The sequence below is a fragment of the Malaclemys terrapin genome, chromosome 6, assembly GCF_027887155.1.
Source record: "Malaclemys terrapin pileata isolate rMalTer1 chromosome 6, rMalTer1.hap1, whole genome shotgun sequence".
Taxonomy (NCBI): domain Eukaryota; kingdom Metazoa; phylum Chordata; order Testudines; family Emydidae; genus Malaclemys; species Malaclemys terrapin.
Window position 1 is genome coordinate 75,377,964 of NC_071510.1, and position 27,016 is coordinate 75,404,979.

The following is a 27,016-nucleotide window of genomic DNA, read 5'->3' on the forward strand; positions in this document are numbered from 1 at the left end:
TGAAGCTGTTATGGAGTCCATTAAGGTAGCTTGGCAAACTCCAGCTACCTCACTGCCTACCTGCAAACGAGTGGATAAAAAGTATTATGTTCCAGCTAGGGAACTGGAGTTCCTATTTGCTCACCCAGCTTCAAATTTCCTAGTAGGGGAGGTGATTAATGAACAAGGCAGACAACATAGCTCAAAGTCTACCTGTACAGTAAGGACCCACAAGAGGCTCAACCGTTTTGGTCATTCAATTCAAAATAGCAAACCATCAGGCACTCATGGTCAAATATGACATTTTAAACTATAACAAATTCAATTATTTTATGGAGCATCTGCCAGAAGAACACCAGGACCAGCTTAGGTCCATTATACAAGGGTGGTCAGCAAAGGGATCACTCCAGGCCTCCTTGGATGTGGCAGATGATGCACCAGGGTCTATTTTCACAAGCAGTGAACATGAGACAAGCATCTTGGATGCAGCTGTTAGGCTTTCCAAGAAAAGTTCAGAAAACTGCCAAAGACCTCCCCTTTGGCAGTCACAAGCTCTTTGCTGACTCAATAGATGAATCTCTCCACACCTTAAAGGACTCGAGAGTCATGCTGTGATCCCTAGGGATTTACACTCTTGTAAATAAATAGAGATTTAGTATGTCTCAGATGGCACAAAGCCCCATATTCAACATATCATAGTCTAGATCCTCTGAACCCCCCGCCAAGAGACTAAGATACTCAAAAGAAACCTCCTTCTACTACAGCTACATTTTTCAGCCATCCAGGTCCTCTAAGTGAGAGTTTTGATAGCTTGGTTGAGAGTCTTAACCATACAATCGACAGGGTCTTACAGCTGCAAAATCTTACCTCTTCTCCCTCATTTTGGATGCTGCCTTTCCCATTTTCAGGATGCATGGGAGCATATAACATCAGACTAATGGGTTTTGAAAGCCATAACATCTAGTTACACTATCCATTTCATATCTATCCCTCCCAGTCATTCCCCCTCCACATCCCTCTGCAGGGACCCCTCTCATGATCAATTGCTTGAGCAAGAGGTGGCCTGTCTTTTATGTTTAGGAGCAATAGAACCAGTTCCAGTGAAAAGGAAGGGGATTCTATTCTATTCAAAGTAGTTTCTGATTCCCAAAAAGAATGGAGGGTTGAGGCTAATTTTAAACCTCAAGTCTCTAAACAAACAAAAATTCAGGATGGTGACCCTTGCAGCAATAATTCCTTCATTAGAAGTTGGAGATTGGTTCATGACTCTTGACCTACAAGATTCATATTTTTATGTCATTGTCACCCTTCATAGGAGGTTTCATATTTTCTAATAAACAACAAGCACTACCAATACAGGGTGCTCTCTTTTGGCCTCTCTTCAGCACTGAGGATACTGTATTTTCAAAGATTCTGGTCGTAGTTGCCGCTCACCTATGCTGTTTGGGTATAATAGTTTTCCTGGACTTTGATGATTAGTTGATCAGGGGCGGATCATATCAGGAAATATTGACATTAGTAAAGATCACCTTCCCTTTTTCACAGCCTGGGCCTTCAAATCAACCTCAAAGTCTGTTTTGACTCCACTACAAAATCTAGATTTCATTGGAGCTTCCCTGGATGCAATGACAGCAGATTTCTCGCACTAGCAAATCTCATCTCAAAAATTCAGGGCAGTCCACAAGCAACACTGCTGGGAGACATCAGCTTGCCAGTTTAGCATTCCAGATAAAACCTCTAAGATCTACGAGGATGGCTTTGAAAATTTTACAAACCAAGCACACACAGTCTAGGTAGATTACTGTCTGTTCCTCAGTAGGTTCTACAATCACTCAACTGGTGGAAGGACCCGACTGAAACCTGCACAGGCGTTTCATTCTTGCAGATTCCCCCTGTTGTAGTGATAGCATCAGATGCTTCACTTTGGGCTGGGGTGGGGCGCAAGGTATCTTTTGGAATAGAGAGCTGTCAGAAATGCTTTTCTATTCTTTCTACTGCTAATCAAACTGAAGTTAGTAAAGATAACAAACTGTGTGGCTTGCAGGTATTATATCAATTGTCAGGTATATGCACATTCCCCATCTCTCTGTGATGAAGTAATAAAACTCTGGTTGTTAAATAGCCAACCACAAAGTCATCTCAGCTTCTTACCTCCCAAGTATTCTGAACACCCTGACAGACCTCAGCAGACGTTTCTTCCTAAATTACAAATGGGAACTGAACCTTCAGAACCCTCCCCAAAATAGTCTTAGCCTGAACGTTCCGGGAGGTCAATCTGTTTGCCGCAGCAGTCAATGCAAAATGCATGAGGTATTGCTCCAGAAGGAGTCTCGATCCCCAATCCATAGGAGACATGTTCCTCATCTTGTGGATAGAAGGATTTCTCTATGCATAACCACTGATACTGTTATCATTAATGGTTCTCAACAAGACTGAGCCAGAGTAATATTGATTGCACCACCATGGCCAAGAAAGGTCTGGTATCCTTATTTGATCAGACTCATCTCTTGTCCTTCTTGGAGGTTTTTGATCAGTCCTTGTCTATTGACCCAGGATACCAGTTGAACACTTCACTTCAACCTGCAGGTTCTGAGGCTCCAAACATGGTCCCTCAAGGGCTCTCAGGAATAGAGAGATTTCGTTCATCAGAAGTACAACACACTTTATTAAATAGTAGAATAGAATCTATAAGAAATACTTACGTCCAGAAATGGAATTATCATCATCTTTGGTGTAACAGTCATGTCATTTCACTGACTCGCTCTTCTTGTCCCATAGTATTGGATTCCCATTGGAATTGAAAACATTGTTTCTGTGAATTCTGTTAGGGTTCACTTAGCAGCAATAACGGCTTTTCACACGTCCATAAGGTGTTTTCCGCCCCCAATCTTTGCTTACCCAACTATGGCAAGATTCCTACGAGATTTATCAAATATCTCTCCACAGATCAGATCACTGAGACTTGAACCTAGTGCTTAATTGCCTTATGAAACACTCTTTTGAGACACTAGTTATATGTTCTTTATTAGATTTATCAATGAAGACAGCCTTCCTGGTGGCAATCACTTCTGCTGAAGAGTGAGAGAATTGAAGGCCTTAATGGCAGATCTCTGCCATTTACTGTATTCACCAGAGAGAATGTGTCGCTACAGGCACATCCAAGATTTTTACTTAAGGTGTCCTACTCAAGAAGCCATATTCTGTGTCCTACATGTCAGGCATTAGCCTTCTACCTAGCTAGCACCAAGCCACTTAGAAGATCTCCAAGACTACGTATCCATTGTGGACAAAAGCAAGGGTTTAGTAATGTTGAAACAGAAGTTATCAAAATGGATCTCCAGTTTTATTAAGATTTCGTTACTACAGAACTTCCATTCAGCCCTCTTCGAGAATGACTGCACATTCCTCAAGAGCACTATCTATATGTTTACTTAAAAATGTACCAATTGTAGACAGCTGTAGAGTGGCAACTTGCTTATATTTTTTCTAATCATTATGCCTTGGTACCTGTGGCAAGATCTGATGCTGCTGTAGGCAGTGCAGTTCTCTCTTCTGTATTGGACTCTGCTCTGGACCTCCTACCTCCTTAATGGGGGTACTGCTTGGGAGTCGCCTGAAGTGGAACATCCACAGCAACACTGTCCCTATGGGTGGGTCCGTCTGCTACTTGCCCTCCTCCTCCTTTTGCTTCAGAATCTCCCTTGTGGGTCTTTGAAGTAGAGAGGAAACTAAGGACAGTTCGCCCACGCAACTTTATATAGCTTTAGCTCAAGGTATGAGGATGTGTGGGGTATGCAGGGGCCGAATGGGCACTGCTACTAAAATCTCCAATCAAAGGTGCAGGTGCCCCTGAAGTGGAGTACCCATGGGGGGACACGGCTCAAAGAATTCCAGTTAATGCAGGAGGTGAGTAACCTCTCCATCTCTATATTCCCAATTTTCAGCCATCTATGTACACACCTATCAATTAAGTAATATGCCACAGGATCTTAGAGAATCTAGAGTTCATAATGCATATAAAACTCAAGTTATGGTTGCAAAGTTATGGTTCAAGAAAGGTAATAGGCACTCTCTCGTCCATCAGTTTTATCTATATCCAAAAGAGCATAATGTAGCTGTTCCCAGTATCCTGGCAACTTTATTGTTTTCTTCCATTACTGCTGTGTAGTAGACATTATTTATTTATTTATTATATAGATTAAGATTATGCTCCCTCTAGAGAATGAAAAGGAGAATGAGGAACAAGGCAGGCATGTTTTCTTCACAAGGAGGTTGAAATAGTAAGATGATTTTTTGACTGGTTTATAGAGTAGTAAGCAGATTACTTCTGTGGTAAGCTGATGTGGCTCTGAGAATGAAATTATCTTGGCCAGAATCCTACATACAGGTATATAGTAACTTCTGGAAGCGGAGGGCTAAATGTTTGCTATGAAAGTTTCTGCAGAGATAGAGAAGGATTAGGTCACTGATATTACTTCAAACAGATTTCAGTTTACAATCTATTTTCTGGTTTCCTTATTCCAGTTAATGCCTCCTAATGTTCCATACTTGCCCCACAGATACCATAATAGAAAACATTCACTTTTTGACTGAAGTGGTTGCATTAATTCAACCCAAATGCATTGTGCCAATCAATAGGCCTGCTCTGCTCTCCAGACAAATGATCATCCAGAAAGTTGGAGCTTTCTTTGTTTGAGACAACTATCCAAGGTCCTGATCAACACTATTGAGAGAGATTCTGTTTCTATCCAAACTTATCACAGAATAGGTATTTTCCAACTATATAGCCATTCATGATTTTGTTTGAGCCTCCATGGTTTACAAACTAGGCTATTTGGAAGGTACTGGACATGTCAGAGTTGTTTCATTTTTCTAGGATTCTGGAGTGTTAAGCAACTAGTTTCTAAACTTTCAATATCAATAAAGTAAAAAAGAAGTAAATCATTATTATTGGTAGTGGTAGTAGTGTCTAGTGATCCCAACTGTAACTTGGTTCTCATTATGCTAGGCATTGTACAAAAGCATACAAAAGAGACAGTTCCTGCCCCAAACAGTTTACAATCTATGTAGATGAGGTAGACAAAGATGGGAGGAGAAATAGTAATTCTTCAGCCCAGGCAGCGAGGCATTCATGGTTAAAGGCTTTTGCCTTTGGAATTTGCTCTTTTTGGCACTTGGCAAGACCTCAATTTGATGAACTTTAGGACAGACATCAGGCTCACTTATTTTGTTAGTGTGATATTATGCCCCATATTCTTCATAGAAATATTGTTATGATATGAATATGGCATAACTAAGATATGTTTTATGCAAGATGGGTCATGTGAGGTATCATTGGAAAGGTTATGATTTACTGAATGTGATTATCCTATTTGTATGCATGTATCATTTCTGTAGCTGAAGTTAGAAATATGGACTATGTATCAATTACAAAGTTCTTGCACCTGGGGAACGCCCACCAGACAGTAGGCAATCAGCCTGGAGGAGCCATTAGGAAGGACAATAGGTCTTTGAAGATACTAATATCCCTCCTTCCTGAGAAGTTTCCTGGGATGCTGCTCTGACACTGCAGGGTCAGGTGATCATGTCACTTGGTACTGGACACCATCTTGTACTTCTAGTGTTTTTCCATTAAGAGGGGGCGGGGGTCAAACTGGGAAACAAAGAATTCCTGCCATATGCAAATCCTATTTAAGGCTGGGGAATGAGTTAATCTAGGTTCTTGTCCACTGCCTCCCAGCTCAAGAAGGAAGACTGCTGAAAGCACCTGAAGAAACAAAGGAACTAAGCTGGGGACGGGGGGCAGGGGCTGACCCCAGGCGAGAAAAGTCTAGTCTGTGAAAGGAATACCTGGAGACTTGAGCTTCAAGCAGTGCAGTTACCTTCAAAAAAATCTGCAACCTGCATAAAACAACATTTAGGATGAGAATTTGCTACTATTAACAAGTAAATGTAGTGTAATAAGCTTAGTTTGCATGTTTTGTTTTATTTGCTCAATAATCTGTTTGCTATCCCTTATAATCACTTAAAATCTACCTTTTGTAGTGAATAAACTTGTTTTTTGTTTATTCTAAAACCAGTTTATGTAATTCATAACTGGGGGGTGAGGGGGGGGGGAGAAAGCTGTGCATATCTGTCTCCACACTGAGGGAGGAGCAGATTTCCTGAGCTTACGCTGTATAGATCTCTGTGCAGCGCAAGACAATATAATTTTGGGTTTGAATCTCAAAGGAGGTGTGCACTTGAGTGCTGGGCAATCACCGAGCTGAGTCTTCCCACATAAAGCTGATCTCAGTGTCTGTGTAACTTTTTGCAGCGGGGTGTGTCCCTACTTGTGTGTGTGTGTGTGCTGGAGAAGGCTTGAGGGCCTGACATAGCAGGACAGCATGAGGGAGCCCAGGCTGGTGGAACGGGCGGGCTCAGTGAGACCCCAGTATACCAGGTGGCACCCTGGATTGAGGGGAACAACCCGTCAGAGTTAGATTTTGGTTTTATTTTGTTTTCTGGTGTGGCTTTGGTCGTTGCTCTGGATTAGACCCCTTCAAACAGCTGATCTGCCAATGTAGGATGATGACAACTTCAGTTGTGGTCATTTAAGTATTATTTGATCCACCTACTGTGGGTAGCATATGTAAGTTATTTTTGTTTTATTTTAGTTTTTGTAACAAAATGCCTATCCACATGGTGATAAGTACTATAAAGTTAATTAAATCTAAGTACCTCTCCATCCTCTATGAAAAAGCTATTTTGTGACTTGACTTAGCAATATTTCTCAATGAAACTCAAAAGATATTCCTAAGCTTTATATAGCAACAGTCTTCCTTTTCTCCAATGGGAAGAATGTTAACGTCATAAATGTTTCAACTCCAATACCAAAAGGTCCACTGAAACTTCATGTAGCCTTGCAAAAATGAATTGTGTAATCATACAATGGGATCTAACATTTAAAGAGCTGATGTGACTCACTGGAGTTCCTGAATTTAACTGTCTGACAGAACGGATTGGGTATTCTTCCTCAACTCGTCACCTGAGATATGTAATAGGGCACAGTGTAGACGTTTAATAAATTCATGGGTCTGATTCTTGTTTGGACTAAGACGCCTTTGCACTTCCCTAGCAGTGCAAAGAGTCCAAAATGTGGGTTAAACTGTTCAGTTTCCTTACCCTCATTTTCAAGCCCCTTTGCACTGCTAGAGTGGTGTAAAGGGACAGTGGTGCAAATAAATATCAGGCCCATATAAAATAAATTTAAAGTGCTTGATGTTGGTATACTTAGAGACTAAGGGCCTGCTGCTATGTGAGGTGCTCTCAACAGCCAATTATCTTGTTTGGGAACTGAGGGTGCTTAGTACATAGGATGATCCCACACTAAAGCCCAAATGCACATACCTCTGAAGGAAGGATTATAGTGTTCTACCACTGCCGAATGATTGGAGGATTTAACTACAGCTTGTGAGAGTAATCTTGTTTGATTTTACTAGCCATCCTACTTGCTAAGGTCATGCTGCCCACCTCCTGTGAGTCAGCTGGAGGAGATAAAGTTTTAATTGTGAGGGGGGAAGTCTTAAAAAAATAAAAAAGGAAAAGAAAAAGAGGAGCCTTCTATCATACCAAATATCCCTGACTAATTGTAGAACCTACCTTGCTTTACATTTCAGCTTCTTCATACCGTTTGATGCTTTAGCAATCAGATTGTAAAACAGGAGATCAGTATAAATAAAATCAATACAAACAAACTAAAATCTAGTACTGTATGCCAAAGCATTTCCATAGAAACCCACTACAGTCTAAACAGAGATAATGGGGAAACCATAGGAACTGTAGAAAAATGTTTGCATTCTGCAGTTATACTCCCTCTTTTTTCCCCAGTACATTCACCCCTGGCTTACAGAAGATACACACAACTACAAGAGAAAGTAATTGTAAATGGTTGATTTCAAACTGTCAAAAGCCAGACTACACGAACTTCACATGGAAATTACAATCAGAATTTACGATGCTGTGATTGGGTATTACAATACATATGGTAAGCCCACCTGCTGTTCTGGAGTAACCTGACAGAGGACTAGGTTAGTAGTAACTCATAGGCATAACAGGATGATTTAAAGGCATTATGGAAATTGTCTAACCTTTTCCAACCAGGTATAATCATCTGGTGTTTAGAATACTGGTAGCAGCCAGCAGACCATTCACTCTATGGTTCCCAGTGTACTAAGACCACTTGAGGTAAGCTAGTCTTTGGACTTGTCTACACACTGTAGCAATGCACACTACAGGAGTGTAATTTCTAAAGTGCACTAATGTGTTGCATCTTGGGGTACGTCTACCTGAGGTGTTGCATCTTGGGGTATGTCTACCGATCGATCCCCAGTCGCTCTGCCGTCGACTCCTGTACTCCACCGCGGCAAGAAGCGGAAGCAGAGTCGATGGGGGGAGCGGCAGAAGTCGACCCCATGCCGTGAGGATGCGAGGTAAGTCGACCTCAGATACGTTGACTTCAGCTACGCTATTCTTGTAGCTGAAGTTGTGTATCTTAGGTTGATCCCGCCCCCCAGTGTAGACCAGGCCTTGGTCTGTGCACACTAAAAAGCTCCCTAGTACACTCAGTTCCAGTGCCCGACTCCACCTTTCCCTGGAGTAGCTGTTACAGTGGAAAGCCAGTTTTGCCCCTTTAGCCCTGTGCTGCAAGAAGCATGCCCAGCTGCTCAGTGGGGATGGTGCATGTGCAGTCTGGTCAGCACTAAGAGATGTGAGAGGCTTATGCATGCTCAGTGAGGATGGGTTCTTCAGAGATTTTAGTAGTGAAGGTCTAGCAAGTCTCTGCATACTGCAATTTTTCAAATGCTTATAACTTTGCCACATTTTCACAGGGGAACAAATAGCATACCCCCAATGCAATGGATATTCCCTGGTCACATTTTAAGCATGGGGGGCTAGAGCTGTTCAAAGAACAGGTCACCAGAATTTTTTTTTAATATGAGCAAAACACCATATTCTTCATTTACCTGGATATTGGAAATGACCTGTAGCGCTAACAGTATGTTTACAAGTAACAACAGTGAATAAGCCGCAATTGAAGAGATAGTAGGCAGGTGTGTGCACAGAGAAAGAGGGTGCTTGGTGGTGTTGCTATCCGACCCAACCAAAAGTTTCTGGTTATCAGGGAATAATGCACAGATTATCGAGGATGCAAAGTTTGATTTAAGATCAGGTGGCATAAGGAATACATAATCTGCAATATCCCCGATTGGGGGTAAAAGATTGATGGGTCAAAGTACAGGCATTGAGCTATGAGGGTATGAAGTTCATATAGCGGCTATGTACGGATGTGGAGTATAATTATTAAACTCAAATTTATGCCTAAAGGCTAAGGCGCTCAGCCCTGCTCTGATTGCTCATGGGTATTTCTGTCATCTAAGAGCAGCCAAACCATTTTGATGCCTCAGCTCTGGGGGGTGACTGGTTGATTGTCCTCAAGGGCCAGCCTCTGGGAGACCACGCTTGAACCCGCCCAGCGCACTCTGTCTGAACCTCTGATTTCACTGGCTCCTGCAATAGTTTCATTGAGATTCCGGGGATTCCGGTAGGTTGCCTCGATCAGACCCCTAAAATGGCATCTTCTGGTACGAAGGTGGCAAGAGCCGAAGCCCGCAAAGAGCTGGGGCTGCGACCAGACGACCCCGCCCGCCCTGAGGCACCGCCCCTCACCCGCTGCGCGCAAGAGGGGCCCCACCCCTCCCAGATTCCCCGAGCAAGCCCCGCCCCTCTCCCCTATGACGCAGCGGCAGCTCAGAAGCGTAAGGGCGAGAAGCTCCACTTCCGGGTTCCTTGCTGCGTCTGTGCGCGATGACGTCATATCCACAGACCCCGGAAGTGGAACTCGAAATTGGCAGCGGCGCCGTGAATCGCGGAGAGGAAACAGCCAGGAGAGGTGGCGCGTGTCCCGGTAACGGCGCCTCGCCCCGCCCGGCCTTTGCGGGACAAGGGGCACCAGGTACGTGGCGCTCCGTCGTGGGGGGCGTGGGGAATGTGTTCTTGCCGCGTCCCCGCGCTGCTGCTGGAACCACAGATCAACAGCTCCCCCACCCCCCGTTAGTGACAGCGACTCCCCTGCGCGGGGCACCTGGTGCCAGATCGTTCAGTGGCCAGGGCTGCCCCTCACCAGAGAGAGCCTGTGGCGCAGCCTGCCCTGGGGAGTCGGGCTCCAGTTCCCTCCGCCGCTCTTCACCCGGCGCCCCCGGCTGATAGTGTCACACTGGGGGGTGTCTCATTCCATCTCCCAGCAGAGCGAGCCCGGCTCCCTCTCCAAGATTGTTACATTGCCCAGAGCCTCCCCCGCATGCACCAGAGAGAGCCCCCCCCCGTCCTACCCTGGAGAGGGCCCGAGTTCCCGTCTCCCTCCCTACACACCTACATGGTCACAGTGTCCCTCGCCCCCGGAGGCTTCCCGCGCCCTAGAGGGGAAGTCAAAGTAGCCAGACCTTTCCCAGAGAGGTCGAATGTCTAAGTGTCAAACTTATTCCTGGAATAATATGGTCCTTGGGTTGCATGTGTCCACAGACTTCCCGATGATGGAGGGAGGCTTATTATTTCTTATTTGCATTGTGGTAGTGCCTAGGGGCCAGGGTCCTGTTGTGCTAGTCATGGCACTAACATGTAACAAACATGTAATAGACACTGCTCTGAAGAAGTGTTTTTTTACCCACGAAAGCTCATGCCCAAATAAATCTGTTAGTCTTTAAGATGCCACCGGACTCCTCATTGGTCCTGCCCTGAAGAGTTTATGGTCCAAGTTTGTACAGAGATTAAGGGTAGAATATGCTCCTTATGTTGTAGCTATACATATGGGGCCTGACACTGCAAATACTTAACCACATGAGCAACGCTGTTAGTTTGTAGGGGACTCCTCACATTCTTACCCATTTGCAAGAGTGAGCCTTTTGTAAAGGTAACAATGTATTGAAGCAATTTCAATCTGTGAGGGAAAAATTGATGACAGGTTGTTCTACAGCCCAGCTTCTTTCTGCTCTCACTTATATGCTAATTTCAATAATTGTCCATATAAATCAAACAGTTGTGCAGTTAACATTTGGAAAATGATGTTCTCAAAATGTTGTTATTAGACTTAGGTTTTGTTTGCAAACAAAAGTTGTATTGCTTTAACTATACCAGAGTATTGAAAGCCACTGTTCTTCCCCAGCGTGGTTATCGTTATACAGTGTAAATGTGCTCTGTACTGGTATATATCTGTTCCTGTACAGTAAGGATAATGAGTTATACTGGTGTAAGTCACATTTATACCATTACAGCTGCATCCACTTGAAAGGCTGTACTGGTTTAACTATATTGGTAAAAAATCATACCATAACTGACACAAACTGTGTGTAGACCAGGCCTTAAGAGTTAACACTCATTTGAGTTGAGTGGAGACAGTTATCAACTTACAGAGCTGTTGAGTCTGTTTGCAGACTCAGGAAGATTACACAGCTTCAGTTTTCAATTGATTTATCCTTAGTTCATATTTGGAAGATTTTCTTCGCAACTATAAGGGCTAGAGACTTATTTTTTTAAGTTTCAGAGTAACAGCCGTGTTAGTCTGTATCCGCAAAAAGAAGAACAGGAGTACTTGTGGCACCTTAGAGACTAACAAATTTATTAGAGCATAAGCGTGGGCTGTAGTCCACGAAAGCTTATGCTCTAATAAATTTGTTAGTCTCTAAGGTGCCACAAGTACTCCTGTTCTTATTTTTTTAAGCATCTTTGATTCTGAGGAACTTGTTTGTTATTGTCATGTGGGTCTGTTGTTTGACATTACTGGACATCTTTGCTCTTTCCCATCCAGACAGAGTCAAAAAAGTCATGCCCCAGTCATGGATAGAGAAGATGCGCAGATCCTCCTCTCCACCCATGGAGCAGTAACTGTAGCTTAACTCCCTTCTTTACCCATAGAACTGAAAGCAGTGTGTCAGAGCCTCCCCTCCTCCCTGCCCCCCCAGCAAGCGAGAATCACAATGGCCAGGGTCTCTCTCTCGCTCTCTGAAGAGAGAGAACACAAGCGAGTCACGATTGCCAGTGCCTCTCCCTGAGAGTAATACTGATTATTGTCTTCTCTTCTTCCTCCCCATAGAGTAATATGAATCATAGGATCAATGCTGCTTCTTTACTCTCCCTGATGACAGTAATAATAATTTCTTACTCCCTGGTGAATTATTGCCAATCCCTTTTGCCCCCTACTGGTAAATTTTGGCCTGTTCTTCCCTTCCCCAGTGAGTAATAATAGTTATTGTCCTTTTTTCCCATCAGAGTAATACTTGTCAGTATTAATGGTTATTGTTCCCTGTCCCCCAAAAGAGTAATAATGGCAATACTTCTTCCACATGCAGAGGTTTTTAATGGCGAATGTTACTTTCTTCACTCCAACCCCTATAGTACTGTAGGTTTGTATTGTAGTTTAACGTTTTGTAAATACATGCTTTTATACGTTGATGAAATAAATAAGCTTGTCGTATACCTGGGAGGTATTCTGAGTTTTTTCTTTAATTTCAGAAAGAAGTACTAGGTGTATACATCCAAAGCCTTGCTGTACTAGAGGGTTGCACTTGCACCTTTTTTCAGTCCACACTAACCATCCTATTTCAAAATATCGACACAAAATGTACCATCGCTGTTGCAATAACTGCATTGTGCATCATGCAGTGTGCAGCCCAGGTCCCTGAAGCAGGGATTTTTAGAATTAGCTAGCCCTATTTTGAAAGATGATGCATTATTTTTCTCAAAATATAGAGTATGAAGTAATATTTCTCATTGTACATGCTATTTTTTATTTTGTAAAATTACTTGGCAGTTGTATTGTTATAAAATAGAAAGTTCATGGGCATAAAATCACACAAGCTGCGGTAGCTCAAAACAAGTAAGTAATCAGACAAGCACAGGAGATACCTGACATTGCGCACTGGTTGACAAAGGGATTGTAGGAGCACTGTAGAATTGTGTTGGGAGCGCCAACAGCAATGGGGAAGCTAGAACACCAATATTTTTGGTTTACACTAGCCCAGCCAATGGTACAGTGGCCTGATGCAGGATATGATAGTGACAAATCTTGCTTTGAACAGTCACAGTTGTAGTGATTCATCTTTCTAAAAAAATTTCTCTTCACTTTTTAGTCTCTACATCATGCCCTGCCTCTAAAACAGCTGTTCTTCACAGAAAGAAGCAGAAGTAAAACTAGCAGGACTTCTGTTTCAGTTTCCTGTTGAGAGGCAAATGAACAGTAGTGTGAAACTTATGCAGATCACATCAGTGCAACTGCTGTTCTGTTATTGGTAAGCTGTGTACAGGAGCCACAGAGGTATCAAATTGATGCTGCTAGCCATGGCTTTGATACTTCTACACATAGCTGTTCCACACCGGGGGTGGCAATACAATTGATTGGATTCATTTTCTTTTTTTAATTTTGTAAGCTCTTTGTTCTCTTCGATCAGCAGAAAAGTTAAAGGATAATGTCAGTTTCACTAAATGGCTGCTGGGGGCCTCTTATCCAAGGATTGGCCATACAATTCTTCAAGACTTGATCTTTATGTGTTAGTTAACTTTCATGTAGGCTGCAAGATGAACATTACAAGAGATGTACTTGGAGGACTGGACAACCCAGGACAGTGGTAATAAGAACAGAGAGCCTTTTCTAGGTTGTTGGTCACTTCGACTAGTCAAAAATTTACTGTGTGATAGGCCAAATAGCATGCTTGCTCTTGGGCGCTCTCATCCTGAATCTGTGGACTAGATTGCTGAGATGACAAGAGAGTAGATGACAGGAGCTTTGGCAGAACCTGGTCCCCTTTCTCCTAACAGCTACTGAATTCTTTCCCATCCTTCCCATTCCTGTACTTAGTGATCTAATCTTCAGGCTCAACATGATTGAGACCAAGAGCAGGTCACCTGGCTCTTGCCAAATCCTCTTCACCACCATCTTGTTTCAGCAATGTGTGGGGGACAAACCCAGTGATGAGCTGCCGAAATCTTAACAACTGGTTCCTTACCGGGTCTTTGGTGGCACTTTGGCTGCGGGTCCTTCACTCGCTCTGTTTTTTGGCGGCACTTTGGCGGCGAGTCCTTCAATGCGGCCCAAGACCCGGAGAGAGTGAAGGACGTGCCGCCGAAGACTCGGAGCGCCACCCGGTGAGCACAAGCCCCACGTGTGTGTGTTTGTTTGTTTTTTTTAGTCATCCCTGCCGGGGGGGGCTGGGTGGGGAAGGCTGTGCCTCCCAAAACAGCCTATCCCACCCCCATCCGACCCCCACGCACATCCAGCCCCGACTGCCTGCCTCAGAACCCGCAACCCATCAACCCTCCCCTGGTCCTTGTCCCCTGACCACTCCCTCCCGAGACCCCCCCCCCACCCTAACTGCCCCCCAGTACCACACCCCTACCCAACTCTCCCTGTCCCCTGACTGCTCCGACCCCATCCACCACCACCCCAACAGACCCCCCGGAACTCTCACGCCTACCCAACCCCCCCCCCGTTCCCCGTCCCCTGACTGCCCCCTCCAACCACTCTCTGCCCCTTATCCAACCCCTCCTCCCAGTCCTGGCCTGGCCCCCTTACCATGCTGCTCAGGGCAGCGTGTATGGAGGCCGCGTGGCTCGCTGGAGCTCGCAACCCCACCCCCTTAGCATGCCGCTCAAAGCGGCAGGAACTGCAGAGCTTCCCAGGAGCGGTCCAGAGCACTGGCGCCCGCGGCGCAGCACGCTGAGGCTCTGCGAGAGGAGGGAAGGCCTGGGAGGGGCTGGGGGAGCCTACCCATCCGGGAGCTCAGGCAGGCCAGACAGGACGGTCCCGCAGGCCGGAGTTTGCCTACCCCTTTAACAAGCAGTTCTAAACTGGCTTCTAAATTTAACAACAGGTTTGTGCGAACCACTGGACAAACCCTTTTAGAAGAGGAGAGAAGAAAAATAAACTCATATGAAATAAGAGTATGATGAGTGTGTCCTTCTGAGAGTACTTTACCACAAAGACCCTCTCACACTCTTGCTGAGGGAGCACTTTAGCACTTCTTTCTGAAGAGATATAGCCAGAGATGGAACTGAGACCAGACAGACAGCAGCTTAGTGAGCTCCTGTTCTAACTTAGTACCAGCACATGGCTTAACAAAAGAGCTGCCAGAATGTATTGCCTTGTGAGCATGACACCAGTCCTCCAGGATCTGTACTGTCTCTATCTGTACTGGTTTCTAGTTTGAGTTCAAGGTGTTGGTTATAAGGCCCTAAATTACTTGGAACTTGCCTACTTGGGGGAGTGTCTCCCTATGCAATACTGTTGTATGCCATACTGTTGATGTGACTAACAGAGGTGCTCACTCTGGAGCCCTCTTGGTTTAAAAGGGAGAGAGCTAGTGTCAGGATCCTGTCCGTCTCCGTGACTTTGGAATGTACTCTCTCCTGAAAATAGCCCTTTAAGTTGATCTTTAAGTCTGTTTTCCTAGACCTTGGGGGAGATAGAAAACTCACAAGAGTAGATGGGTACTAGGTGTGCTTATTTTCTTGGTTACTTTCTACTGTTAAGCTTGAGACAAAATTTCTGGTTCTGTGTTGAGGATTGCATTTTAAATGTTTGTCAAGGGCTTCTAGACCTTGGTTTGAGGAACCTTGTACTGTTTTGTACAAATCAAAATAAATTGTCAGAGAGAGACAGTCATTCCCTTAGGTATCTTGTACCAATTCCATGAAGGCTAGGATCTTTACTTTGAATTTGGGGAATATTCTGTGAGGAGCCAGTCTAGGGAGTAGAGTATTGGGGTAATTCGTTGTTGTTGGTGATTGCTGCTGAAGAGCTTTTAAAAAGTTACCCATTGATTCTTATAATTATTCAATGTAAAGCACCAACAAACCAAGAAGTGAGTGGGAATATAATTGGTGATTTTTTTTTTTTTGTTAGTTTGGTCTTTTTTAAATCCTATACTGGGGACATGTTCTTGGTTGATACTGGCCTTTAAAGTACTTGCTTTTGAAATGTATTGTTGCCCTATGAAATGTGCTTTGTCCCATGGAAAAAAAACTTCTTTCTGTGTAAACTAATGTAACTTTAAATTGTATCTACTTAATTTGAGAGTCACTTTCATTGATTTGAATAGAGCAGAATTCCAGAAGTACATTTTTAAAAAAAGGATTAGAAGTGGTTATTTTGTATTCAAATTGTTCCCTTTTTCCACTAACTTCTAATATGAAAAACCTTTTCTAATCTAGTGACTATTAGAATGTAGATTGAATTTTTTCTTAATATATTTTAAAGTGAAAGGTGCCAGGTTGACAGTATCCTGTCACACAATTGGTATGTATTGGCAGTGCAAGATTCTCTACTGTTCAAATGTGACACAGCCTTCTTGAGAGGTGAAAGGATAGTTCAATCTCTATTTATTCCTTGACTTTTCTGCTAAGTTTGCCAACAAAGGTGCCAGTTAGTGCCAGTTTTGATTCTGATTTTTGTGTTGTGACCAGCTATCCTCTGGACATAATTGAGACCAATAAGTCATTTCATGTGGGCCACTGACCAGCTCTCAGCAAATAATGACTCAGTCCTTTACTTGTTTGAATTCATTCTAAGGACTACAGCCCAATCTAGAGTTCATGTGTGCAGTACTGGTCATCCTATCTCAGAAAGGATATTGCAAAATTAGAGGGAGTTCAGGCAGTGATGAGAATGACGGGGGCAAGCAAAAACTCACCTATGAAGAGAGATTTAAAAGATTGCAATTGTTTATCTTATAAAGAAGACAAATGTGAGGTGGGTCATAATAAAAATATGATGAATGATATGGAGAAGGTAGATTAGGAATATCTCTTCTTTCAACACAAGAACAAAGGGACATTAAAAATAAATGTGGTAAATTCAAACCTGATAAAAGGTCCCCCCGCCCCCTTCAAAATGCATAATGAAACTCTGGGACTTATTGCCACAGGATATTGTTGAGGCCAAAAGCTTAGCACAATTCAAAAAGGATTGAACTTTTATGTGGATAATAAGAATATTCAGAGTTTTTAAAACTGTTGCTTACATACATTTTGGAAGATATGTTAAACCCCATGCTTTAGGGTTTAAACCAGTCTCCCAACTGTAAGGGATTAGCAGGAGACCTAATGTGGGGTGCAGATTATATTGCATTTTCCTATTTTGGGGTTTTGTGTACCTTCCTCTGAATCACCTGGTGTTGGCTGATGTGATAAAGGCAAAAAAAAAAAAAAAAAAAGACTACACTAGTGGAAAGAGATTATAGTTTTCTGCTAGTATTATTGTTAAATGTAATTAAATATTTGCTTCAGTAGCACCCAGAGGCATCAACCAAGTCAAGGCCCCTTTTTGCTGGGCACTGTGCAAACATATATTAAATGACAGTCCCTGCCTCAAAGATTTTACATTCAGTCTGAATCATAAGACCTGTCTATGAAGGGGGGGGGGGGGGAAGTGGGTGTGGAAGATGAGGTAATTTACAGCAGAATGTTTTAGCACAGAGTAGCTGTGTATGCAGTCTTTTTGTAGCAGTAATAGTTACTCATCTCCTGCCTAACAATTATCAGATGGCAGTTTCCTGACTTGGTTTTCAAAAGAAATATTTACTTACCAGTAGACCCAAGAGTGGGAAACCAGTGCTGACATACCTTAAAAGAAAACTATTTAACAGAAATCCATGAGTGCTATTTTTGTGATAGTAATGGGGCTTGTACCTCCACATGGTGTAGCTTCAAGAGCAGGGATGTCACAGTCACTTCATATGGTAGGCCTGATCCACTACCCTGTCACGTGGTGCGGGCCACGTTCAGCAAAAATTATTAAAATAGAAACAGATGAAGATAAACCATATTGGTAATTACTTACATTTATTTTAGATTTTAGTGACTGCTACTCCCCAAAACCTGACATCTCTTAGCTTCAACCAGTGCATCAACGTTGGGAGCAAATCTATGGGCTGAGGCTACCAGAAGTATCAAGTTCAGGTGTTTGTTTAGTTTAGATTTATTGAATACCTGTTCATGCACATACATGCTCCCAAACATGGGAAGAATTTTTGATGCAAAGGGCTTCAGCTTGGCATAATTTGATTCTAGATTTTGATACAACTTTGGAAGCTAATATTAGAAAACTTACCCTTCAACAGTGTTGCTTTGCAGTTCAATAAGTTCCACCTGGAGCTTCTCAGGTACAGCATAAATATTGACAGAAAGTGGTATGGTAAAAATTGCAAACTCTCCTTCATGATTCCTGAAGTCAGAGACTCATTCTTGATATTCCTTTGTCAGTTTAGCAATTTTGCCCACATATCTTTCTGTGGCATCACCACTTTGAGTCCCAATAGTATTACGTAGTGCAGAGGTCGGCAACCTTTCATAAGTGGTCTTCATTTATTCACTCTAATTTAAGGTTTTGCGTGCCAGTAATGCATTTTAACGTTGTTATAAGGTCTCTTTCTATAAGTCTATGATATATAACGTAACTATTGTTGTATGTAAAGTAAATAAGGTTTTAAAAATGTTTAAGAGGTTTCATTTAAAATTAAATTAAAATGCAGAGCCCCCCGGACCGGTGGCCAGGACCTGGGCAGTGAGTGCCACTGAAAATGAGCTCGCGGGCCACCTTCGGCACATGTGTCATAGGTTGCCTACCCCTGACGTAGTGATTTCTAGGTGAGAAAATCTGCCGGTTATACTGAGAAAGTTGTTTCTCTATAGCTGAAGCATAATTTCAAAGGTGTGAATATTGTCATAGTATTCTGTCACCACTTGGTTGTGCCCCTCCATTCTTATGTTGTGCGAGTTCAGGTGTTCTGTAATACCCATCATGAAAGCAACGTCTTGAAGCCATTCATTGTCCAGTAATTCAGTGACATCTTTCCTTTTCTGACCCATGAAAAGTTTGATCTCACCACATGATTAAAAAAAATACTTCAACACAGCTCCTTGACGTAGCCACCAAACTTCAGTATGATAATTGCAGTCCATGATGAATGTGACATTCTTTCAACAGCTGACTGAACTGTTAGTGGTTGAGACCTCTAGCTTGAATAAAATTTATATTTTTTAACAATCACATCCATCACATGATTCATTTTAGAAGTTTTATAACAGAGAGCTTTCCGATGTAAAATGTGGTGAAAACTGCTAACCTGCTGGTTATGTTTGAAAGTTTGCAATTTTGCCTTCAGTTTTGTCACAACTCCAGCTTTCTTGCCCACCATTGAGAGTACCCCATCTGTGGCCAGACTCACAGCTCTGATACAGTCATCATCCAATTTGTTCAGAGTTTCCACAAAGTTGTTAAAGAGGTCATTTGCTATTGTTGTGTGTCTCATCGGCACCATTCTATAGCAGTGCTTCTCAAAGCCGGTCCGCCGCTTGTTCAGGGAAAGCCCCTGGCGGTCCGGGCCGCTTTGTTTATCGGCCGAATCTGCAGACGCGGCAGGTGAACAAACTGTCCCGGACCGCCAGGGGCTTTCCCCGAACAAGCGGCCCGACTTTGAGAAGCACTCTTCTATAGGCTCCTCTGCTATGCACATGTTCTCATCAACTCTGTGAAGGAAAACTGCTAGCTGAGACATATCACTTGTATCTGTGCTTTCATCAGTTGCAATTGAAAAAGTAGCAAACAACTTTGCTTTGTCCTGAGTTGACTGTTCAAATTCTCAGCAAAGTTGTTGATTCTCTCAGCAGTTGTGTTTCTTGAGATGCTGGTATTTGCAGAAGCTTGCTGCTAATCGGGATGCACTATTTCTGCGGCTTTTAACGTGCATTTTAATGTTCTCCTTCAGAAAAGACACAGCTATTTCATGAGCAGTCACATAGCTTGCCTTAACAGCAGCATCACATATGTGATGAGCATTTGTAAACACTGACCGCTGCTTTTTCAATGACTCTGCTAATTCAGAGTAATTATCTTTGCGAACTTCCAGTGTACTTATCATATTTCTCACCATGGTTTACTACATAGTGTCTTTGAATGTTGTATTATTTTACCTGTTGCCTCCAAGTCAAGTAAGTAAGTGGGCTTTCCATTCATGTTCAGAAAGAAATATGAAATTCTCCATTTCTCTTGAAATTCTCCAAAACTCTTGACCTACCTTTCTCTTCTTGAAGAAAGACATGATGACCACTTGTTACAAGCTGAATAAAGAAATGAAGGAAGGGAAGGGTAGAAGGAAAGGGATCCCCTTTGCTTTGAATTTTTATTTAGACTAGTATCTGTCCCTTTATCAGCCACAGTAGGCATTTTTCCTTTGAATTATTTGAAGTTTCCTCTTCTTTGACTTTCCAGGTTGGGTATCTACTCTCCTGCCAGTGAGTTAATGCTCTTCAGTGTCATTTCCCCTTGTCTACACATGTGCCAACTTCTGCCGGACTTGTGCCTCTCCCGTGCCTCTTAAACATGACCAAGTGATTCTGCACCTGTACACAAGGTTTTGCTGAATGTTGCTCTGGAGTCTGGACTATGGGGTGTGAGCTGTAGAGAACACCAGTGTGTTGCATTCCAACTCCCCCCACGTTGACCCTTCTGGCATGCACTAAATGTTTCTTGGACTATGGCTACACTGGGCTTTACAGCGCTGCAACTTTCTCGCTCGGGTGTGAAAAAACACCCCCCTGAGCGCAGCAAGTTATAGCGCTGTAAAGTGCCAGTGTAAACAGTGCCCCACTGTAAACTAATCCCCTCGTGGAGGTGGAGTACCTGCAGCGCTGGGAGAGCTCTCTCCCAGCGCTGGCGCATGACCACACTCGCACTTCAAAGCGCTGCTGCGGGAGCGCTTCCGCGGCAGCGCTTTGAAGTTTCGAGTGTAGCCACGGCGTTAGTATACATTGATGTAATCCTGTTTCAAAATGGATGACATCAGTATACATTAGTAGGATCTACACAGAGGGAATTGGAGCCAACACCCTGGTGCGCTCTACAAATCACATCCCCTTATTGCAGACTCTGAGGTCATGTAGACAAGTCCAAAGAATCCTGGGAAGTTCACAGCAGTGGTGTTATACATTTGACACTGCTCTAGAGGATGACATATTTACATGCGCACACTTTAGTGCTGTATCTTGAGTTAATTAGTATGTAGCCACTAGGGGGGTGACATAGTCACACACTTGAACAGATCTGATTTTTCTTCTGGAGAAGATTAATGGTGTGTGTAAGCTATCACAGTTTTTCTGTAATGCCTATGACTATAATAAGAAACATAAAAATGGCCATACTGGGTCAGACCAACGGTCAATCTAGGCCAGTATCCTGTCTTCCAATAGTGGCCAGTGCCAGGTGCCCCAGAGGGAATGACCAGAAAAGGTAATCATCAAGTGATCCATCCCTTGTCGCTCATTCCCAGCTTCTGGCAAACAGAGGCTAGGGACACCATCGCTGCCCATCCTGGCTAATAGCCATTGACTGTCCTGTCCTCCATGAGTTTATCGAGTTCTTTTTTGAAACCTGTTAGTATCTTGGCCTTCACAACATCCTCTGGCAAACAGTTCCACAGGTTGACTATGTGTTGTGTGAAGTAATGCTTCCTTTTGTTTGTTTTAAACGTGTTATTTTATGATGCTTTACTTTTGATCATGCCCATAACCCATAGACTTCATTAATTGTGTCACAGTGCTCCTCTGTGACATAGATATTTTACTCTCCAAAGGAACTAAGCCGTTCCTAGGATGAAATACAGTTACAGTAAAAGTGTGCAATATGCACCGGGGAAGGAAGTGAAGACTGTTATATCCATTTGAAACGAAAGGGAGAATTTAGATAGACAGAAGGTAATTATCCACATTGAACTCTGAGGGTAGAATTTAGGGTTATTACCATTTAAAAAGAAAAAGTAACAGTTCTTTCTTTTGGCAAAAAGCATATCTTCCTGATCAGATATGAAGAAGAAAAGATAGGCGTTGTATGATTTCAGATTACATAAGACATTCCACTTTATTTGAAAGATTCAATTTTTTTTGAGTGGCCGTAAAGGCCATCTATCTAGTAAATATTCTAACTTGTACTGTAGAGTAAAACCATTTAATAAGTACAATACTAGAGCATTTATATGAAATCAATAGAATTTAAACACTATGGGCCAGATCATTCCTTCTACTTCTGTGAACAATTGTGGCTGGAGGTGTGAAAATGGGAAGTGCCATCTCTGCTCTGTCTTCCTCCACTTTTTCCTCAAACTCACGGGAAGCCCCTCCATAGGGATCTATGTCTGTGGCAGGGAGGGGACAGAGACTGTGGATGGGTCATTTCTGTCATGGTAGCATTTGCCTTGTTTTCCCTCATAACTCCACAGCAGATGCCTGATAACGTGGACCAATTTAGTATTCATTTATCTTGTATAGTCTTGTCCAGTGTGCAGAGAAATGCCTCTCCTTGGTGGAGGGAGCTAAGGACAAAAGCTGACAGCGAAGCCATTGGAGCAGGCCTTTCAACTACAAGGAGGATATCATAAGTGCAGGACCTCTGTTTAGATTCTCACAATTCCAGTAGATCTAAGATTCACCGCTTTAGAAGGGTGAACCCCTTGACATTTATTCCATAGGATGTCAGGGAAGCTAACCCCACGTCTTCCTCCCCTGCCCCTCACTCCTGAGAAAGCTTAGTGGCAATTTTCCAAATTGGAGGTAGGGAAGTAGAAATTCAACCTTGTGCATTTTGTAATGGATTTTCTGGTTCAAGGGGTAATTTAATATTACGTATTACTTAGATAATTTGACTCGCATGATGATGTGGAGACAGAATAGTTATGGTATTCCTAAGCAACCACGGAACACTTGCTTTTTGGTCTCTGACAAGAGAGAATTGATGACCATCAGTTTTGAAGGAGGTGTTGGGTTTCAGCATCTTAGAATTTTGATACTTGATACAGTTGAATGGAGGTCATTGTATGGAGAAAATAATTTCATAAATGAAGAAGTGAGCATGGTCCTTCAATAATTTAAAATGTGATTCTACCCTGAAAAGTTACTGGATACATTTGGCAGCACAGGGTTTCATGTTGGCTGTCTTAATGATCCCAGATCAACTGTGTTCAATTTATAAGTCAGAGATTCTTTTTTTGGTTTGTAATTGACATTCCTAAAAGTTCACTTAGGGATCTGAAATTCTTTCTTCTATACATCACTAATAATAAAGATTTGTCAGGCCAGATTATTACACCTGTGCAACCCTGTTATCTTCAGTTGAGTTGCACAGGTGAATTGGTTAGTGCTGAAATATAATCTAGTTCCTCTCTTTCAGCTGTGTTGATTTTTGCAGGGCTAACAAAAATAAAAAGTAGTATAATCCAGGGTGGATTTGATGTAAATCAAATTGATTTAAATCACTAGTCAAGAAGACTTGATTTAATCATGGATTGCTACATAAAAGTGCATTCTTGTTGATTGTTATAACCTTAATACATATTCTTCACAATTCAGCATAGATGTAGGGTTCACTTTTAGAAGGTACACACTGTACATTTTAAAGTGATTTATTTTGAAAACTTTTCAGATTAGTTTTACAGCTATATCAGAAAGTGAATGATTGTTTGGTTATTTCATTTACCAAAGGTAATTGAAGCAGATATTTATGAAGTCACTGGTAGGTGAACTTTCTCCAATTCAACAGGTTAATCATTAATATTTGGAGGATTTTCTTGCCATGCTGTATTAGGAGGAGAACATCACCAGACAGCCATTTACATTGTTTTATTTAACTAAAACAACAACGTTATGTATTCTGGATTTTTTTTCTTCAACAGCAAACACATAATATTTTAACAAGAGCATTTGAATTTAGTTAAACATTCAAGTTTTTTAAAATTAGGTTTGTTCTTGTTAAAATTGTTCTAACTAAAATAGTTAAATTAAATATTAAAAAAAAAAAATTAAATCGACTATGTCAGCCAGGTCAACATGGGAAACTTAAAATATTGGCTTCTGCAGCTAACTCAGTCGTCTTCACCTTCATTTTCCTATTTGTTCATAATCTGGAAAAGAAAAACAAGTTTTCCTGCTTTTTCAGGTTCCAAACGATTTCTCCCTTTGGAATGAATTAGTCTAAAGGAAGAAAATATTCTTTCTACACTGGCAGAAGAAGCTACTGCTGTTAAAAGTGAGATTATCACTTCAACAGTCTCTGAATCAAAGTGCTTAAGTGACTTCCACCCGTTCACTAGTGTGATTTTCTTCAAAACATCATCTGCAAACATGGATTTCTTGAATGGTTCATCCTTAGTTCTGAAGTTTATTATAGTTGGCATTATGGAGGGATGATTGCTGGATGTCCATGTCATAGCCTCTTCTTCAACAGTTAAGGTTGGATCCTGGTACCGAGTATTCAGAATATTTGCAAGAAAATGAGCTGGAGATAGAGCTTGTCTCATTCGTTTTTTTTTTAATGCTTGTAATTTAACTGTCATTGCATATTTCTCTTTTTTCAAGAGCTCACTCAGTTCCTTCCAAATTTCAACAGCGTCAGAAATAAAGCAGCTATTTCCCTGCATTTTGTTCAAGGCTACAGAAATAGGTTTCAGGGTACTCCTCATGTGTTCAACATTTCTCTTAAGCCCAATGTTGAGAACTTTGGCTGTGACAGTCCCATCTATTTTTTTCACGATTTTGTTCACAAACTGTAATCAGATTAGGTCAGTTCTTGATATAGTGCTCAAAACAGTCCACTACTGAGTTCCATCGCACATCTTGTGGGAGAGTTAGCTTGGTTCCTCCCATTTTTTTCAGAGCACCTACTGCAAAGTGGTTGTTACGGAAGTATTTTGCAATTTCAACAATATTAGCCCTTATTTTTGGAACACTGAAGTCTTTGGCTAAGAGGTGCATCAAATGAGCACTGCAACTCTGTTATTAGCTTGGGACTCTCTTCTAAATAATTTCTTCTCATCTTGGATACGTTTGCAGTGTTGTCTGTGACCAGGTGTGTACTAGACATTTGAATTTTTCCCCACAATTTGTTATAGCTTTTATTGCTGCTACTTGTAAGTAGTCTGCTGTGTGTGCATTTCCTGATGTATCAATTGTTTCTGTAAGGAAGACATTCTCTTCTTCTGTTGTCACACAAGCACATGCAATGTCCACAATGATCCTATTGTTCTACCCATCAAGACTCACTCTCTAGACTTTTTGCACACTGCTCAATTTCTCTTTCATACACTTTATCCAGCAATTTGCCTGCTACATCTGCTCTGTGGGGTGGACTGTGTCCTGGTCTTAATGACTGAACCATGTTAATGAAGTGTGGGTTTTCAATCATATGGAAAGGAGAGTTTGTTGCATAAACAAACCAGGTAATTTTTTCATCAATTACCTCTTTTTGTAATCTGCTGGTTCTTAACCATCTTATCTATGGTTGTTTCTGGATGATGGAGATGATTTTTTTTTTTTCTTTTTGATACAGGTGATATACTGTGGCTATATGACATACATGATGTGACTGAAACACTATCATTGGCAGATAACTCTGAAACTATAGAAAATGATGGTGATCTTGAAGGTGGATAGTCTTCAGAATCCTATATGTTGAGGATGGATTCTCCTAAACAAAATAAGTCAATGCAGTTATTTAATTATTATTACCATATTGCTCATTTAGTATTACTCATTGCATTCACTGACACTCAATACTACTTTAGAGGTGAAATTGTAAAAGGAAGATCTGCCTATTTCAGCTATTTTTTTATCACAACTGCATCTAAAATGATAGTACCATAGAGTAACAACTATATTTTTTGCTCAAACATGAGAATTCAAGAATAGTCCAGTAGGAAGACAGGCAGTCCTTAAGAAAGAAGTATGAAATAAAAAAGTTTACCAACCTGAAGATCCTGCATGTTCAGACATGTTCCTTTCATCATCTTCAATGCAGCTTCCTCCTGAGCAGGAACATGTCTCATGATGTTGTTTCATTCGGGCAACCAGGCCTTGCATTTCTTTGTTGCACTGTTTGCATTTTTCACACATTCCTGTCTTACCCACAGGTAATTTTTAAAATATTCCCAAACTGGGACACTTTAACGGCCTGCTGCCATTATAGGTTTTGTCTTCTAATGAGAAAATGGTATGATAGATCTCAAATCAATGAAGGCTACGCTCAGAAAGACCTCAAGACTTCTGGAATATGCTGCTCAAACAGTTTCACTTTTGTTTCTATTGCCTGTCCCTCCCTTCTCACATTTATCTCTAGACTTCTTCTCCTTGTCCAGATCTATTCTGCCCCCAACAATCTTCTATTCATTAAACTTTTTGAAACTTTACACTTTTAGAGAGAGGTAAGGGATTGACTCTGTGTAAACAAATTTGCAGAGGGACAATAGGGTTGAGGTCTGTAATCTCACCCCTTTTATTTATTTATTTGTTTGTTTTGTTTAAAAACATTTTTGCTGTTAACAAGCATGTTATCTCTGGAGACACAAATCCACAGCTGAGAACTGCAAAACTAAGCATCTCTGATGGTATCTTCTAGACTGAGCATTGAGTCTCATTGGGTAGATAGAAAGATTAACCTAAATCTGTACAGAAGCCCTTGATACACCATAAGATTGGATCCCTAATCCATGAGCTATTGGAACTCATTTACAAAACTTTTCTTAAACATTACATGAATATATTGTCTCATACTATAGAATTAGAATTTATAATCCCTATTCCACAATGAGATATCTTTGAGCTGGGGTTACCATATCTCATAAATAAAAAAAGAGGACTCTCCATGGGCCCGGGCCCTGGCCCTGCCCATTTCCCCACCCCTGGCCCCGCCCCTTCCCCACCCTGACTCCGCCCCCTCCTCCCTTCCACTCCCAGCCAGGGGGAAAGGGCTGCCCCAGTGCTACCAGCTTCAGGGTTTGCCGGGCAGCCCCCAGACCCTGCGCCCCCAGCCGGCGCTTCCCCAGCGCAGCTGGAGCCCGGGAGGGGAAGTGCCCAGCCGGGGGCGCAGGGTCTGGAGGCTGCCCAGCAAACTGTGAAGCCGGTAGCGCTTGGGCTTTGGGCAGCCCCTATGCCTCCGGACCCTGCGCCCCCAGCCGGGCACTTCCCCTCC

The 27,016-nt window shown here is 42.3% G+C and overlaps 1 protein-coding gene across 3 annotated transcripts in view; it reads left to right on the forward strand.

The window, feature by feature from the left end:
- Positions 1-9,853: 9,853 nt before the first annotated feature.
- FAM172A (family with sequence similarity 172 member A) overlaps positions 9,854-27,016 on the forward strand; it is a 350,899-nt gene continuing 333,736 nt past the window's right edge. For all 3 annotated transcript variants that reach the window (XM_054031751.1, XM_054031750.1, XM_054031752.1), the window contains exon 1: positions 9,854-9,973. The gene's annotated coding sequence lies outside the window, so the exon portion shown is untranslated. The remainder of the gene's footprint in view (positions 9,974-27,016) is intronic.